Genomic DNA, 16,839 nt, shown 5'->3' on the forward strand with positions numbered 1-16,839 from the left:
GGAATGTTTTGAAGGAGAGGGGTAGAGAAGTGTAAGGAAGGAATTCCAGAACTTAGGGCCTAGGCAACTGAAGGCACTAGTGGTGGAGTGATGAAAAATTGGGGATGCACAAAAGGTCAGAATTGGAGGTTGTAGGGCTGAAGGAGGTGACCTAGGTAGGTGCCATGATGGGATTTGAAAACAAAGATGAGAATTTTAAAAATGGTCAACAGAAACATGGTATAAATATAATTGAAACACTATGCCACTTTATATTTGACATAACTAAAATGACATAGGGCTGCTCTCCTCCAAAGAGGAAACTGTTGTCCAAGCACTTTCTACAAATAGACTTTATTTATTTAGTGCCTTTCACAACCACAGGACATTCTAAAGTGCTTTCAACTAATGACATTTTTTTTAAAGAATTCTTTCGCATTTCACAATCTGTGTTGGGGGTAGGGAGAGTAAGGCTATGCAATATTTCGTGTTAATGTGCATTCAAGGGGCATGTGTCGTTATAACTTCAGTCACATTTTCAAACTTTATGTGTGTGTGTGTGTGTGTGTGTGTGAGAACCAGCTTGCTAAAGGTTTGTCCAGGTGAACTCCTGACTTTATAACCCTACCACGCCCAAAAATCAAATCCCTAAATTGTTCAATTTCGAATATTAAACGGCGTTGCTGCAACTAAACGTCGCCACCAGGACTGTCGATGTTTTCTGGAGATGTGTGTGTCCATTCACTAGACCTGTCGCCCATCAATCATTGCTGTTTACTGCTCGCTCTCCCGGATGTCCTGTGTTCAGCACCGAGTCCATGTTGTGAAACGGTTCTGCAGTGCTCCTTGGTTCCACGTTAATCCTGTTCAGGTAATGCTGAATTGCTCCCTCCTTCACACAGTAAATGTTGCCCTCTCTGGATTTGGGGTTGCGGTGCGGTTTGGTTGGGGGGGTGGGGGGGTAGATGTTGGAGGTTGCAAGCCGCTGCCACAACGTAGCGCAATGTTGCAGAATGTCGCGGGGAATGGATACACGGAGCGAGCGCAAGGCTCTCCGGCCTGCAGCTGGGCTCCGCCCACAACCGGCCCCGCCCCGGGCCACCGCTGATTGGTCTAACCTGCTGCTAGGCGTCGCAGGTGGGCGGGGCAATCGTGCGGGCTCGGTGTCCGATTGGTCCAGCGCGCTGCCAATTAAAAGGACGCTAGGGAGGAGGTGGATTCAGAGCTTTGCGAAGAAGCAGCTACAAAGTATCGGCGGCCCCCGGCTCGGGGAAGTCAGGTTAGAATTGGTGCATTGTGATTATTTTTTATAGCTGAGCGCACGGCGCGGCGGATAAGCGAATGTGTTGAGAAATCCTCAGGGACCTTGTTTAATGGCATCGAAATCGTGGCCGGGTAGTTTGTGAAGAGCTTGACCGTGACTTTCACACTTGACTGGCTCATGCTGTGCTTTTCGGGGAAGGGGGGAGTTTAACACGTGTTGGGTTGCTGCATGTTGGAGTCAAACCTGCGCCTTTAGAGCCATTATATAAGTCGTCATCGCGCGTTGCTAATCGAAATCGATAATCTGTGCATCCTGATCCATCACGCTGCAGGGTTTGTGCTCCTCAGCCCTGACTGTGAATAACCAGCCCGCTGTCTGAAGGCGAGGGAATTACGCTTAAGAGTTTTATTTAATGACTGAGCCATTCTTTGAGGGAGGGAAACGCGAAACTGTCAGCATTTCTGAAGCCTTTAAGCTATTGTTTTTTTTCTCTCGTGCAGCAAACACGCAAACCCTAGTTTCAAATCTGTGAAACACGTTTGAAGCCATTGGCTAGTGGAAATCGGTCTTCTCACCTTTTACCTTGGAACAGTCGAGGTGGGGGTCAAAACAGCGGCGCTCAGTTGATTTTTTATGGGTAGTGGCCTACAAGTCCCTACCCATCTCCTTCAGCTCAGTAAAGTCGTTTGTTTAAAAAAAAATAGTAGCAATCAGTTTGTCTCAGTTGATAACACACTTGTAAATGAGTCAGAAGTTTGTGGGTTCAAGTAGCACGCTAGGCCTCAAGTCTGTAATTTGTCTGCACTGTGGAAGTTAATGTCCGAGGTACTGCCTTTCACATGTGAGATATTTAGTTCAAACCTTGACTAGCCTGTTTAAAGTGGGTATGAAGGATCCCATTGAATTAAATAATAGCTAGTTCTATGTCCTGGGCAATATTCAATCCTCAATTGTTACCGCTAAAATAGAATAACTGAGCATTTATCTTATTTGGGATCTCCCTGTGTTGAAAAAGGCAGCTATACTTGTCCAAACAGCTACTTGTGACAAAAACAGAATTACCTGGAAAAACTCAGCAGGTCTGGCAGCATCGGCGGAGAAGAAAAGAGTTGACGTTTCGAGTCCTCATGACCCTTCAGCAGAACTGAGTAAAGTTAGGAGAGGGGTGAAATATAAGCTGGTTTAAGGTGGGGTGGGGGGAGAGGGGGTGGTAGTAGGGACAAGCAAGCAGTGATAGGAGCAGATAATCAAAAGATGTCACAGACAAAGGAACAAAGACGTGTAAAAGGTGGTGATATCTAAGAGAATGTGCTAATTAAGAATGGATGGCAGGACACTCAAGGTACAGCTCTAGTGGGGGTGGGGTGGAAAGACTGACAGGGCATTACAGTTATAGATTTAAAAATAATGGAAATAGGTGGGAAAAGAAAAATCTATATAAATTATTGGAAAAAACAAAAGGGAGAGGGAAGAAACGGAAAGGGCGTGGGGATGGGGGAGGGATTTCAAGATCTAAAGTTGTTGAATACAACAGAATCACAGAATCTTTTTTATTTTTATTTAATTTTATTTAGTTTTACCACTGCAAGTTAAGAGAGATGATTGTTTAATCATTTGAGCCTTCAGAGCAGGAGGAACTGATTTGTAATATAATTTTTTGCTAAAGGAAATGGAGACAAAAAGTTGATTAGTGGGACAAAAGATTGGGCCACAAACCATGTTGAGTCCTCCTGTGGTTAACTGTACCACTTGGTATGATACATAGCAGGAAAGGCTCCCGGTTTAAGCCTCGATTTATAGTGAATAGCAGATGGCAGCCGGGGTGGTGGTAGAGCTCCGTGTTTGACCTCCATGCTGCTGAGAGGCAGGGGAGGAATGTATTATTTTTAACAAAAAATAAAAAATACCTGGAAAAACTCAGCAGGTCTGGCAGCATCGGCGGAGAAGAGTACAGTTGACGTTTCGAGTCCTCATGACCCTTCAACAGAACTGACTATTTTTACTTTGGTTAGCTGTCCTGTAATCTTTGCTGAAAGTGTATGGGCAAAATCAAGGCAAGCAATTGTCTCTTGTGATAGTGGTGAAATTAACACTCATACACAGGTAAAGAAATGAACTATTGAATGGTTGCAGTACAGAAGGAGACCATTCACCCTATTGAGCCCACGCCAGCTCTGCAAGAGCAATTTAACTAGCCCCACTGCCCGTTCCCTGTAGCTGTTTAGGAAGCCATGATTGAATCTGCCTCCAGCATCCTCTGAGTTCCAGTTATCATGCGTTGCATAAAAATTTTTCCTCATGTTGCTTTTTGGTCCTTTTCCCATTCACCTTAAATTTGTCTCATCTGTGTTTCAACCTTCCCACCAATGAGAATTTCTCATTATCTACTGTCTGGACTCCTCATGGTTTTCAGCGGCCCTATCAAGTCTCCTCTCGGCCTTTTCTAAGGATAGGGATAAACCAGGGAACAACAGGGCCAGTCAGTGTAACCTCAGTGGTGGGGAAACTATTGGAAGCAATTCTGAGGGACAGAATTAATCTACACGTGGAGAGGCAGGGATTAATCAAGGACAGTCAGCATGGTTTTGTTAAGGGGAGGTCATGTCTGACCAATTTGATTGAATTTTTCGTAAAGGTGACCAGGTGTGTAGATGAGGGCAATGCATTTGATGTAGTCTACTTGGACTTCAGCAAGGCTTTTGATAAGGTCCCGCATAGTAGACTGATAACAAAGGTAAGAGCTCATGGGATCCAAGGCAAATTGGATCCAGAATTGGCTGAGTGGCAGGAAGCAGAGGGTGATGGTTGAGGGTGTTTTTGTGACTGGATGTCTGTGTCCAGTGGGGTTCCACAGGGATCGGTGTTGGGTCCCTTGCTGTTTGTGGTGTGTGTATATATAAATGATTTAGACTTGAATGTAGGAGAGTTGATCAGTAAGTTCGCAGATGACACGAAAATTGGTGGGGTGGTAAATAGTGAGGAGGATAGCCTTAGATTACAGGAGGATATAGATGGGCTGGTCGGATGGACTGACCAGTGGCAAATGGAATTTAGTATGGATAAGTGTGAGGTGATGCACTTGGGCAGGGCAAACAAGGCACAGGAATACGCGATGAATGGTAGGACCCTGGGAAGTACCGAGGATCAGAGGGACCTTGATGTGCAAGTCCACTGGTCCCTTAAGGTAGCGGGACAGATAGATCAGGTGGTTAAGAAGGCATATGGGATACTTGCCTTTATTAGCTGAGGCATAGAATATAAGAGCAGGGAGGTTATGCTGGAACTGTATAAAATGCTGGTTAGGCCACAGCTAGAGTATTGTGTGCAGTTCTGGAATCTGCATTATAGGAAGGATGTGATTGCGCTAGAGAGAGTGCAGAGGAGATTTACCAGGATGTTGCCTGGGCTGGAGAGTTTTATGTTATGAGGAGAGATTGGATAAACTGGGGTTATTTTCCCTGGAGCAGAGGAAATTGAGGTGTATAAAATTGAGGGGCTTAGATAGGGTGGACAGGAAGGAACTTTTCCCTTGGTGGAGGGATCAATAACCAGGGGGCATAATTTTAAGGTAAGGGGCAGGAGGTTTAGAGGATATGTGAGGAAGAATTTTTTCACCCAGAGAGTGATGGGAATCTAGAACTCACTGCCTGAAAGAGTGGCAGAGGCAGAAACCCTCATAACATTTAAGAAGTATTTGGACGTGCACTTGCAATGCCATAGCATACAAGGCTATGGGCCTAGTGCTGGAAAATGGGATTAGAATAGATAAGTACATGTTTGACTGGCGCCGACTCGATGTGCCGGAGGGCCTTTTTCTGTGCTGTATGACTCTATAACAATCCAGTTTCCCCAACCTATCCGTGTAACTGAAATCCCTCATTCCGGGAATCATTCTCATAAACCTTTTCTGCCCCCTCTGTAAAGGTATTAAATAGCTGTTTCCTCTGAAATTTTATTTGGCATGACCTTCAGTGGAGATGGAGTAAGGGGTTGGGTTTGGGGGGGAAGAAAAAGAAAATGCATTGTATTCTTTAATGCATTTTTGTAAGGGAGAGGTGTGAACCTGCGTGGTTGTATGCTTTGTGTTTGTGAAGTTTATTGATCAGAAATAATTGTATGTAGAGTTTTGACCCTTGAAATTGAGAACTGATTTCCCCTTAAATAAATGGAAATGGTTAAACTGGGGCATTAAGAATTGAATAGGATGACAAGACTGGATATAAATATTTGGCATGAGAGATGTGTTCTATTGTTTGATTCATAGCTTATATAGTTATTCCCAAATTCCCAGTTCTTATCATTTCTTTCATCTACAAAGCTTGTTCATTCTTCTGAAGCAAGTGTTGTACCTGATTTCTTTGTGCAGTGGGAACTTGTATCACTATTTGAATAATCACAGTGACCTGACTAAAGTAATGCAAAGCTGAAAAATAATCTGACTACTCATCATAATTGAACTGTACTTTAAAAATGGAATGCAGCAAGTTATTCAATGCAATTTGTTTTACAATGTTTCATTGCTCCTCAATCCAACTGTAATGGGAATTTCTTAAAATATGTGGAATTAACTATTTAAAGCTGTTTTCAGGATCTGTTCCATCTAATCTAAAGATGTATGGTATGCTTTGGGTGACGTTCTATGCAGTTTTATTTTTAGCGTATCTCTATTTTGCATTGTACCCAGCTGAGAAGGCAGGCAGACAACCTGTTTGGAAGCCTCTGCCAGTATCTGAAATTGGTTGGCAAAAGGTGCACAAGACACACCCAGGATGAATTTTCCTGTGGATAAGTGCGTGGTCTCCACCCGATGCTTCACTCAATGTGACAGTTCAGGAGGGCAACAGTATATGTCAGCCCATGCCTGTCCACTTAGCGAATTGCAATATTGGCACACAGCATTGTGCATAATGTACCTTCTTAATTCAAAATGGAGTTGAAATTAAATGCTGCTTGTACCAGTGGTTATGGTGTAGAGTGACGTACCAATGTAGTGCTTTTAAATAAAGCATTTCTTACACTTATATCAATGATCACTGCTTGTTAGAATTTACTCAACCCAAGATGTTTGGTGCATATTTGTACTGAGGCCTTCAATTCAGTAGCTTGTTTTTTTTTAAGAAGCAAAAGGATATTGAAAGTTATTAAAGCAGGATATTGAATAAGTTATTGAGAGGCTTGTTTTGGCTTGTTCTCTCTGGTTCAGGGTGAGATCTAATATATTCCTTTTAGGAAAAGAAAATATGTTTGTAATATACTTCAAATTCTTCATTTACAAATCCCTTCATTACATTAACCCTTGCGTCCTCGAACCTTTTGTTCAACTTTGCCACTGAAGGAGGTTGGAGACCAGAGTTTCTAGCTGTATTGTGCTTCCTGTGTCTCTCTCTGGAAACATGTTCTAATCGACCACGGTCCCCTGCTCTAACCTCTCTGTCTCTCTTTCCTCTTTAAAGTGCCTTGGGACATTGTTCTGCATATTGTGGATGCTAGGAAACACAAAATGTTGGAAATACTCAGCAGGTCAGGCGGCGTTTGTGGAGAGAGCAAAATTAATGTTTTGGATCTGATGAATCGTCATTGATCTGAAACATTTAAATACTGCGCTCTCCACAAATGTTGCTGCATGTCTCCATTTTCATTAATTTTATATATCAATGCATGTTATTTGTTGCTTTGGATTGACTGTTTTATCACAAACTTTGAAAGAAGATATTAGAATTTTTAGTAAACAAATGATCAAAAAGCTATGGAAATAGTCAATAGTTAGTGAAAGGCTATATGGGAATATGTGCAGGTCAAGTTGTTTCTGCGGCTGTGGAGCATTATTTGCCCTGTCTCTGAGCAGGCGAATGTGACTTCTCATTTGCTTCATCTCGCATCTTGACTGCTAGAGTAATCTTCACTATTCCAATGGATTTTGCTGTAAACTGTAATTGTGCCTTATGTGTACTTTTTCTTGCTAACATTCTCTTAAGGTTGTTACACTTTTCCTGTCTATAACTCACTTCTGTTTGCACTTGTAAACAACAGGCATTGGAAACCTTAAGACAACAGCTCCAGATCTCATCTGTAACTTAATGTCTCAGTTAGGGATACATGTAGAAATAGATGAGTCTTTGCTGCTTACATTGTCTGAATCTCTTGATTGGGTTGCTGTTGTCTCGTTCTCCGAGGAAAGTGTTCTTCAATATATGTTACAATGGTAACACTAACATTGTCTATACTACTTAGAGAAGTGAAAGTGGTTACTTTAACTCTCAAGGTGGTTAGTATGGGTCAGGTTAAGCTGGTGGCAATGTTCACAAATACCGGCTGCTTGGACAAAGCAAGTCCTCGCTGCTTTATAATGGGTGCATTGGTGTCAATGCAATTTGCCTATTGTGCACAGTGGCTGGTAGAATACATAATGATGTAAAGGCAGAAAAGAACTTGGAATAATTGTGCAAGAACGTGCAAAGCATCAGGGCATTTTTTTCAACAAAGGAACGGTTTAATAGGACATAATTAATTGTCAGTGTGATAGGAATAGACAAAGTGCCAGTAGGAGGGTGAGTTAAATGGACCTTGAGGCTGATGCCAAACAGTAATGCTAGTTGTCATTCCCAATAACCCCTTATTTCAATTGAAGTTGTCTTTCAAGAACTCTTCTACATGTTGGTCACTAACAGTTTATTTAACAAGGTAACTGCTTCTCCATGCATAATTAATATCACTCGTTCAGATTCATCGTGATTTTAAAATCTGTCCAGTTTACTAAATTGTCATGAAGGGCTCCCAACAGTGGTAGGAATTTGAGGTCACTGTGTTGAGACTTAATGACAGGTATTTGTACTTTAATGGGTGTGAACAACTACTTGAATTTCCAGACAAGAGGTGGACTTAGTTCTCCTTGAGCAGTGCCTTTTGCTTTTGACCCCTCTGGTAATGACACAATTAGCTCAATTTGCGTGATATAGGTGGCTGCATGGGATAAGCAGGGACATTGCAAGGGATAAGGATTCTACTATAGTTAACCAGCATCCGTGGAACTATAACCCATCAAGAACTGACTGCATGGAAGAGAATATGGGCGGAGGGGGGAATATTTTGATATAGAAATTGATGATCCTAACTGTCTGCAGTGGTGTGAGCTTTTGTTACGGAGTTTTTCCCTGCCCTGACCATGCCCCTCTCCCCCCACTGTCAAAATCCCATAATGTTTGAGTGATCTCTGCAGTCACAAAAATGTCAATACAAACATATTGAAGAGTATCCGTTCTCCACCTGCACACACAAGAACTGGAGAGTCCTGCAGAATATCCAGCGTCACCCTGATATCTCCTGTGAATGTGATCATTGCACATTATCCCTCAGGGTTTTTTTAGCTTTTGTGGGATTGCACTTGTATGGTTCCATTTATACCAACTATATTTTAACGTAAGCAGGCCATCTCCAGCAATGGCTTCTCTCCCCATTTTGGAACGCTTGCTCCCGGAGCCCTGCAAGTATCTATACTCAGTCCCTTCCTTTACTACCTCTACATATGCCCGTTCAACTGTATCATCTGTAGATGCACAGTTAGCATCTGTGTATAGCTGACACCCAGCTCCATCACTCCAGTCATCCCCCTTGACCCTGAGGCTGCTGCTTTGCTGTTCCAGACAACTGACACGGTATTTCATCTTGGATGAGTCTTCCTCCAATTCAAATTGGAAAGACCAAAGCCATCAGTTGCCCCAATTTGTTGATTATTCCATTTTCCTCCTTAGCCAAACTTGCTGTTTTAGACCATTTGCAACTATTTGGTCCTAAGTTGAGCTTTAAACTTATGTCCCATTCATCACACAGACCTCTTCTATCTCCATAACATTGACAGCCTTCACCACTTTAACTCAGCATGTGAACCTTTGTCATCTCCAGACTCGTACTCTGACTTTCTCCTTGCTGACCTCCGTTGTTTTACCCTCTTTAACAATTCCAATTTGTACAGAGTTTTTGATTGTCTTGTCCCACATGGAGCCCTACTTTCCCATCACCCCAATCCTCACTGATCTTAATTTGCTCTCCTCGTTGCCTTTGCCCGTATTTAAAATCTTTGTTTTTAATTGCTTTCATGGCCTCTTTCCACCCTGTCTTTGTACATTCCCCATTACTCTGACTCTGGCCTCATGCATCTACCCATCTTTTCGTCACTTCAAAGCTTTCAGGCATTTGGATTCTACTCTTTTACAAATTTCGACCCTCTGCCTCTTTGCTTTTAAAAGCCTTCTGAAAATCCACCAAACCTTTGCTTACTCTTTCTAATCTCTGCTTTCCTGGTTTAGCCTGCATTTCCCATTCGACAAATTTTTGAAGAGCTTTTGTTTTTCATTACATTGGTGATGAAGAACAAATTAATGTTTTGGACGGGACTCTTCATTAGATTTGAGAGACCATAAGCAATTCTTGATTAACTGACTAAGTCAGTAACTGACTAGTTAATTTTAACCTGAATAAAGGAGAGACACAAAAGGAATCCAGGTTAAAACAAAACAGGTAAGGTCATACGGGGAGGAGAGAATCAATATTTGGGAAACTGGAAAAAGAATGTTGGAAGTGACCGGCATTTGAACAGTATTTGATGTTCATTGACTATTTGGAAGTAATAGCTATAGAGGGGATTGTCTGTTTAAATCAATGATTCTCAAACTGGAGTCTGTGGACATTTTCCAGCAACTCCACAAAATAATCAATAATGCTGCTGGGCTTCTGCTAAACACATTTTGCCAGCGGTACCATAGTATGCCGCGCAACTATTTTCAAATAAGACGAATTGCATAATAATTTATGACGGTTAGCATAGAAGAAGCTTCTTGTTGCTTTTGCATTAAAATCTGTACAGTTTGCAGTTACTTTCTGGGGTGGTGCTTTGATCAAGACAAGACAAAGCAAATAAGTGGTGGCTGGAGGTGGGTTGATGCAAGCTGGCAAAGTGAGAGCAGTGTGCGGCTACTATACTCACACTCTGGGCTGGTTGTCTCACCGAGAAGGGGAGCATGCGTTGAGCACCTGGAATGGCACGAAAATCATCACCTGGTGGCCACTTAAAAGTTGATGGGTAATGTGTGAGTGCCTCTAGGCTATTCCCAGTTTTGGGATGAGATGGAGGATTGCAGAATTTTAGATCTTTTTGTTGGGGGGTGCGAGGGGAACATCGATTCAGCTCATTCGTGCAGCATTTACTGTTGCTGATAGTGGAATTGGAATCAACAGATTCCAAAAGATACTATATTATTAAAATACTCTGTGCAACACTTTCATATTTTGAGTATTACAAATTTGATGGAGGTGATTGGCTTTCCATGTTTAATCCATTTGAAAAGGGAACCTTCGACAAAGAAATTTTGAGAACCACTGATTTAAATCATTGGTCTAAACCTCACTGTGTATAGAAGTTGCTGCTCTAACAATTATCAGCATTTAGTAACATTCTGATATAGTGTGCTTATAGCTATCTGGTTAAGCCTTTTCTGAGTTAAGTGGGTGTTGTGCTCCAAGCAGCAGAGAATTGGGCTGTGTGAATCATCAAGGATTGTGAATCATCAAGGATCAAAAATCATGACATTTAGTGAAATAAAAACAAAACGCTGGAAATAATAAGCAGGTCACGCAGCATTTGTGGGGAGTGAGAAAGAGGATTTAATGTTTCAGAATGCTTACATTTTCCAGTTTTAAAGAGGGGTCAGGATGGAACAGCTTTTGGGTAAATACAAAGCCAACGAGGTGTGACATTATGGAGGACAGAAGCAGTGGACTAAAAGGATGATGGTGCGGTACAAAAGTAGATGATGGGACAAGTAAAGAAACAAAAGATGGGCATGGTGGAGATATAAATGAATACAGCAGAATAGCATGGGGCAGGAAGAATGGTAAATCTGGCAAAATGGAGAGATTACCATGGTTTAAGAATAAATGTTTTACCATTATATCTTGCTAAACAGCAGAATAAAATTTTCCCTTGTTAAGCAATAACATTGAGACTTTTCATGTAGAAAAGAGGTTTAAATTTCTATTTTAACCCATGATACCATAGGCTAAATTTTGTTTTGTGAAACTTGCACACAGTGCAGAAGATAATTTTAAAAACTGGGAAGGAACATTCTTCTTTGGCAGACTACATTCCAATATTCAAATCCTAATCATTAAATTATATGCTTTAGAATGTAGCAGAGTGATTAACATGACCTGTTTTTTAACAGTGCATAATTTATACACAAAAGAGAACTCTGTGCAATTCTTCTTATTTCTGTCAGGGTTTATGAAAAGATTGCATTTTCACTCACTATGCTTTTGTACCCCCTGTCTGAAGGTAGAGGGGAAGGAATTGTAAGATTGCAGTAACCCTAACATAACTGTCCTGTTAAAATGTTCTTTTGACTTAAAGGCAAGGTTATTTCTTACCTAGAAATGGGGAACAAAAAGAATTCACATTTCATGTTTCTTTTAAAAACAGTAAGTTGTAACATTTTTCAGTAATATACTAGGAGTAACAGGTTGTCTAGAATGCATATTCTAGGGTGATTACTTGCTTCTCCTATTCTGTGGCAGGTTTATCTCGGTTTGGAAATGAAGGGCATTCACTGTCTTAAATGTTACATTGTTCAATTTAAAGTTCTGCATTCCCTCAATTTAAAAAACACTGAATTCATCCACGTTGAAAGAGCTTCTGGGTCAAGAATTTCATCCTGGAGTGAATTAAAGGATTAATTTGAAAGGATATAGAAATTAACTTGAGTGACATTCTGTTGTAATAGTTTAAAAATGGAACATTAGAACATCAGTAGAATTGGCATTGAATGAAGACCTGGGAAATAAACAGTAAAAATGTCAGACAAGCATGCACAAGTTTGTAGGACTTTTAAGCAAATTAATTGAAAATTTATCACTGGGGACGACACAATGCAGCATTTTCTCATTTTAGTTGTGCATGCTAGAAGAAAGCATACAATGCGGCGAAGAGCAGTGGGAAACCAGGGGATTGGGAAGCCTACAAAGACCAACAGAGGACAACTAAAAAAGAAATAAGGAAGGAGAAGATTAAATATGAGGGTAAACTACCCAGTAATATAAAAGAAGATTACAAGAGTTTTTTTAGATATATAAAGGGTAAGAGAGAGGCAAAAGTGGACATTGGGCCGCTGGAAAATGACGCTGGAGAAGTAGTAGTGGGGAACAAAGAAATGGTGGAGGAACTGAATAGGTACTTTACGTCAGTCTTCACGGTGGAAGACACGAGTGACATCCCCAAAGTTCAAGAGAGTCGGGGGGGCAGAGGTGAGTATGGTGGCCATTACCAAGGAGAAGGTGCTAGGAAAACTGAAAGGTCTGAAGGTGGATAAATCACCTGGACCAGATGGATTACACTCCAGAGTTCAGAAGGAGATAGCTGAAGAGATAGTGAAGGCGTTAGTGGTGATCTTACAGGAATCACTGGAGTCAGGGAGGGTCCCAGAGGACTGGAAAATCGCTAATGTAACCCCCCTGTTTAAGAAGGGAGTGAGGCAAAAGACGGGAAATTACAGGCCGATTAGCCTGACCTCGGTCGTTGGTAAGATTTTAGAGTCCATTATTAAGGATGAGATTTCAGAATACTTGGAAGTGCATGGTAAAATCGGGCAAAGTCAGCATGGTTTCATCAAGGGGAGGTCATGCCTGACAAATCTGTTAGAATTCTTTGAGGAGGTAACGAGTAGGTTAGACAAAGGAGAGCCAATGGATGTTATCTACTTGGACTTCCAGAAGGCCTTTGACAAGGTGCCGCCCAGGAGGCTGCTCAGTAAGATAAGAGCCCATGGTGTTAGAGGCAAGGTACTAGCATGGATAGAAGATTGGCTGTCTGGCAGGAGGCAGATTGTGGGGATAAGGGGGTCCTTCTCAGGATGGCAGCTGGTGACTAGTGGAGTTCCGCAGGGGTCAGTGTTGGGACCGCAACTTTTCACTTTATACATTAATGATCTAGATGAAGAAACTGAGGGCATCCTGGCTAAGTTTTCAGATGATACAAAGATAGGTGGAGGGACAGGTAGTATTGAGGAGGCGGGGAAGCTGCAGAAGGATTTGGACAGGTTAGGAGAATGGGCAAAGAAGTGACAGGTGGAATACAACGTGGGGAATTGTGAGGTCATGCACTTTGGTAGGAAGAATAGAGGCATAGACTATTTTCTAAATGGGGCAAGAATTCAGAAATCTGGAGTGCAAAGGGACTTGGGAGTCCTAGTCCAGGATTCTCTTAAGGTTAACTTGCAGGTTGAGTCGGTAGTTAGGAAGGCAAATGCAATGTTGGCATTTATTTTGAGAGGACTAGAATATAAAAGCTGGGATGTGCTGCTGAGGCTTTATAAGGCTCTGGTCAGACCACATTTAGAATATTGTGAGCAGTTTTGGGCCCTGTATCTCAGGAAGGATGTGCTGGCCCTGGAGAGGGTCCAGAGGAGGTTCATGAGAATGATCCCAGGAATGAAAGGCTTAACATATGAGGAACGTTTGAGGACTCTGGGTCTATACTCAATGGAGTTTAGAAGGATGAGGGGGGGATCTGATTGAAACTTACAGAATACTGAAAGGCCTGGATAGAGTGGACGTGGGGAAGATGTTTCCATTAGTAGGAAAGACTAGGACCCGAGGGCACAGCCTCAGAATAAAGGGAAGACCTTTTAGAACAGAGATGAGGAGAAACTTCTTTAGCCAGAGAGTGGTGAATCTATGGAATTCATTGCCACAGAAGGCTGTGGAGGCCAGGTCATTGAGTGTATTTAAGACCGAGATAGATAGGTTCTTGATTGGTAAGGGGATCAAAGGTTACGGGGAGAAGGCGGGAGAATGGGGTTGAGAAACTTATCAGCCATGATTGAATGGCGGAGCAGACTCGATGGGCCGAATGGCCTAATTTCTGCTCCTATGTCTTATGGTCTTAAGAAGTAAGAGGTAGACTCATTTAAAAGTAAGATTACTCTTATGATTTAAAGAGTGTGCAGCTGCCTGTAGCTTTATGGAGTGAGGTAAGGGAAAGTGCTGGGAAATATTACATGAAATCTGAGTGGATCGATATATTGCTAGAAATAGCTAAACTCTAAAGGCTGGCAATTTTTTTTTTAAGTTGGAATTGAAAATACGGTGGCTAGTATATATTACGAGGAGAGTTGTGTGAAGGGAGCAGATGCCCTGGGGAAATAAATGAGAATATTAGTTTGAAAACTGTTAAAATTCCTTCTATGGAATTCAGCAAGTAAATTGGATGGGCCAATTGTAGCTTCTTTCTTTCTGTTGAACCATGGGTGGGGAAAATTGTCTGTCTTGTCAGTATCTATGTTGTGATCTTTTCCTGAGCTGCCATCTGACATTTGAGCACGTTCAAGTTGTTGTGTTTTTGTCTGATGCTTGAAAATAATAGTGTGAGAATCAATTTCCCCCATTGATCCTTTCCCCACTCCTCATACCTTCCCCAGCCTTTCAGTGTATTATTTGAAAGATGATTAGGCATCTTGACCCCATTTTTACACATGGAGCCTCGTGTTAATGAAGATGACCTGTTTTGGCTGTTCAAGAACTTAAATCAACTCTGTTTAATGAGTAAACTGTTGGTTTTATTTTCCTAGTGATTGATTTTGAAGTGCAGTATTTCCCAGCCACTTAATTGTATTTTTATTTTATAGTCTTAAAACATGTCTTCCTGTAGCCTCTTGCATTTAGTTTTGCATTTCTTGTAATAGACCAGGGAGGTGCAAATCTTATAACATGTGGCTGCCACTCTTAAGAGAGCTTCAGTATTTTTGTATAAAAAGCAAATTATTTTAAACACAGGAACTTTATGCCCATTTTTCTTGCATCTATGTTTGTCATTTTAGTGAATATTGATATGCGACTTGAGTGAGAAATTGATGATCCCAACTGCTGAGAATGGACCTTTGGGCGGGAGAGTGTGTTGTTTTCTTTTTATGTAGCTGCTAATTGAGAAATATTATTTCAATTGGTGCAGATTCAAAGGCACAGCAAGCTCTCTCAAACTGCACTAAATGACCAGATCATCTGTTTTAGCGGTAATACACATGCTGTATGTCTCCTATATGCTTCGGAGACTTGGACAATTTGCAGCAGGCATTTCAAAGCACTGGAGAAGTACCACCAGTTGTCCCTTCATCAGATCTCCAAATCTGATGGCAATGAAGGTGGTCTAACATCCGTGTCATCTCCCAAGCCAACATGCCTAGCATAGAGCTGCTAATCACGCAAAACTAGCACCACTAGGCAGGACATGCCATTGGTATGCCTGACACCAGACTCCTGAAGCAACTGCCGCACTCGGAACTCAGTCGTAGCAGGAAACTTCCAGGAGGACTACTAAAACGCTTTAGGGATGTCCTCAAAGCATTGCCGAAGAGGTCAAACCTACGTACTGACTCATGGGAGTCACAGGCCTGTGATTTACTAAAATCGAAAAGGTTCATTCGTGATGGTACTGAGAGACTTCATTGTGAACGCGCAGAGGCGAAGTTGAGACATCGGACACAGTATCCAAAACTCCCAACAACTATGAATGGGTGTGAAAAACACAGTTGTCTGGTGGTTGCTGGTTATCTCACAAAAGATCTGCATTAGAGACTCAATATGAAGCGGTTTCTTGGAGAGCCCTTTCAGATGAGTGCCACTTGAAATATCGAGTGAGAAATCTGTAAATCAACAAAACGAATGACCCTGCTGCCTTGTGGCAAGCAGAAGGCCGAAGGCCCAATTGTGGCATTTTGAAAGTGTAGCAAGTGGATTAGGGGATAGTTTTTTTTCTTCCCAGGTTTGAATGCAGAAGGAGATGGGGTTGGGGCATGAAAGGTGACTGTGGGTAGAGAGTGATACAAGGAAGTGAAAAGAGATGGCCTTATCTGTGAGTGATATGCTGGGACTAGTAAGGCCAAGTGAGTTGGAAAGATCAAGGTGATGGCTGTGAATATGGGTTGGAGAGTTTACAGGGATGGAGAGATTTGAGGAGAACAAGAGGATAGTGAACTCAGGAGATTGAGAGCATGATGAGTTGAGGTGGAGGTTGAAATCATTAATGAGTTGTTGGCAGAGGCTGAGTGGGAAAAACATATGAAGATATCTCGGTGAGAATTTTTATCGGACTTGAGATGGTGGTGGAGTGTGATTTTTTTGAATGAGGTGAGATGCTGAAAGGAGAAAATGCCAGAGGAGTAGGGGGTCAGGCCAAGCTGCGATGTGGTGATAACTGCCACATTGCCACTGTGACAGTCTTGACAGGTTAAGTGATGGAAGATTTAGCCAGGCTGGGAAGCTTCATTTAAGGGGAAAGGTATCATCAGCCCACAGCCAAATTTCTGTTAAGGCTGTAATGTTGATGTAGTCATTAGCAATACGTTCATGAATTGCAAGGGCCTTGTCCCCAAATGAATCAGCATCCTGGAGGAGGATGCACAGGGGGGTTGTGAGAGCAGAATCCACAGGGTCAGCCGTGGGAAGGGTGAGTTGGACAGGAATGAGATTGGCAAGATTAGCCCCAATTGGTGGAAAGGTCGATGAGAGAGTGGGATGGGGCATTCGAGGTTATTGCTGATATTGAGTCAACTTTT

The 16,839-nt window shown here is 42.0% G+C and overlaps 1 protein-coding gene across 1 annotated transcript in view; it reads left to right on the forward strand.

Annotated features, from left to right (window-relative positions):
• Positions 1-775: 775 nt before the first annotated feature.
• usp36 (ubiquitin specific peptidase 36) overlaps positions 776-16,839 on the forward strand; it is a 62,964-nt gene continuing 46,900 nt past the window's right edge. The window contains exon 1 of the mRNA XM_078571140.1: positions 776-850. The gene's annotated coding sequence lies outside the window, so the exon portion shown is untranslated. The remainder of the gene's footprint in view (positions 851-16,839) is intronic.

Source organism: Cetorhinus maximus, chromosome 24 (genome assembly GCF_964194155.1).
Source record: "Cetorhinus maximus chromosome 24, sCetMax3.hap1.1, whole genome shotgun sequence".
Lineage (NCBI taxonomy): Eukaryota > Metazoa > Chordata > Chondrichthyes > Lamniformes > Cetorhinidae > Cetorhinus > Cetorhinus maximus.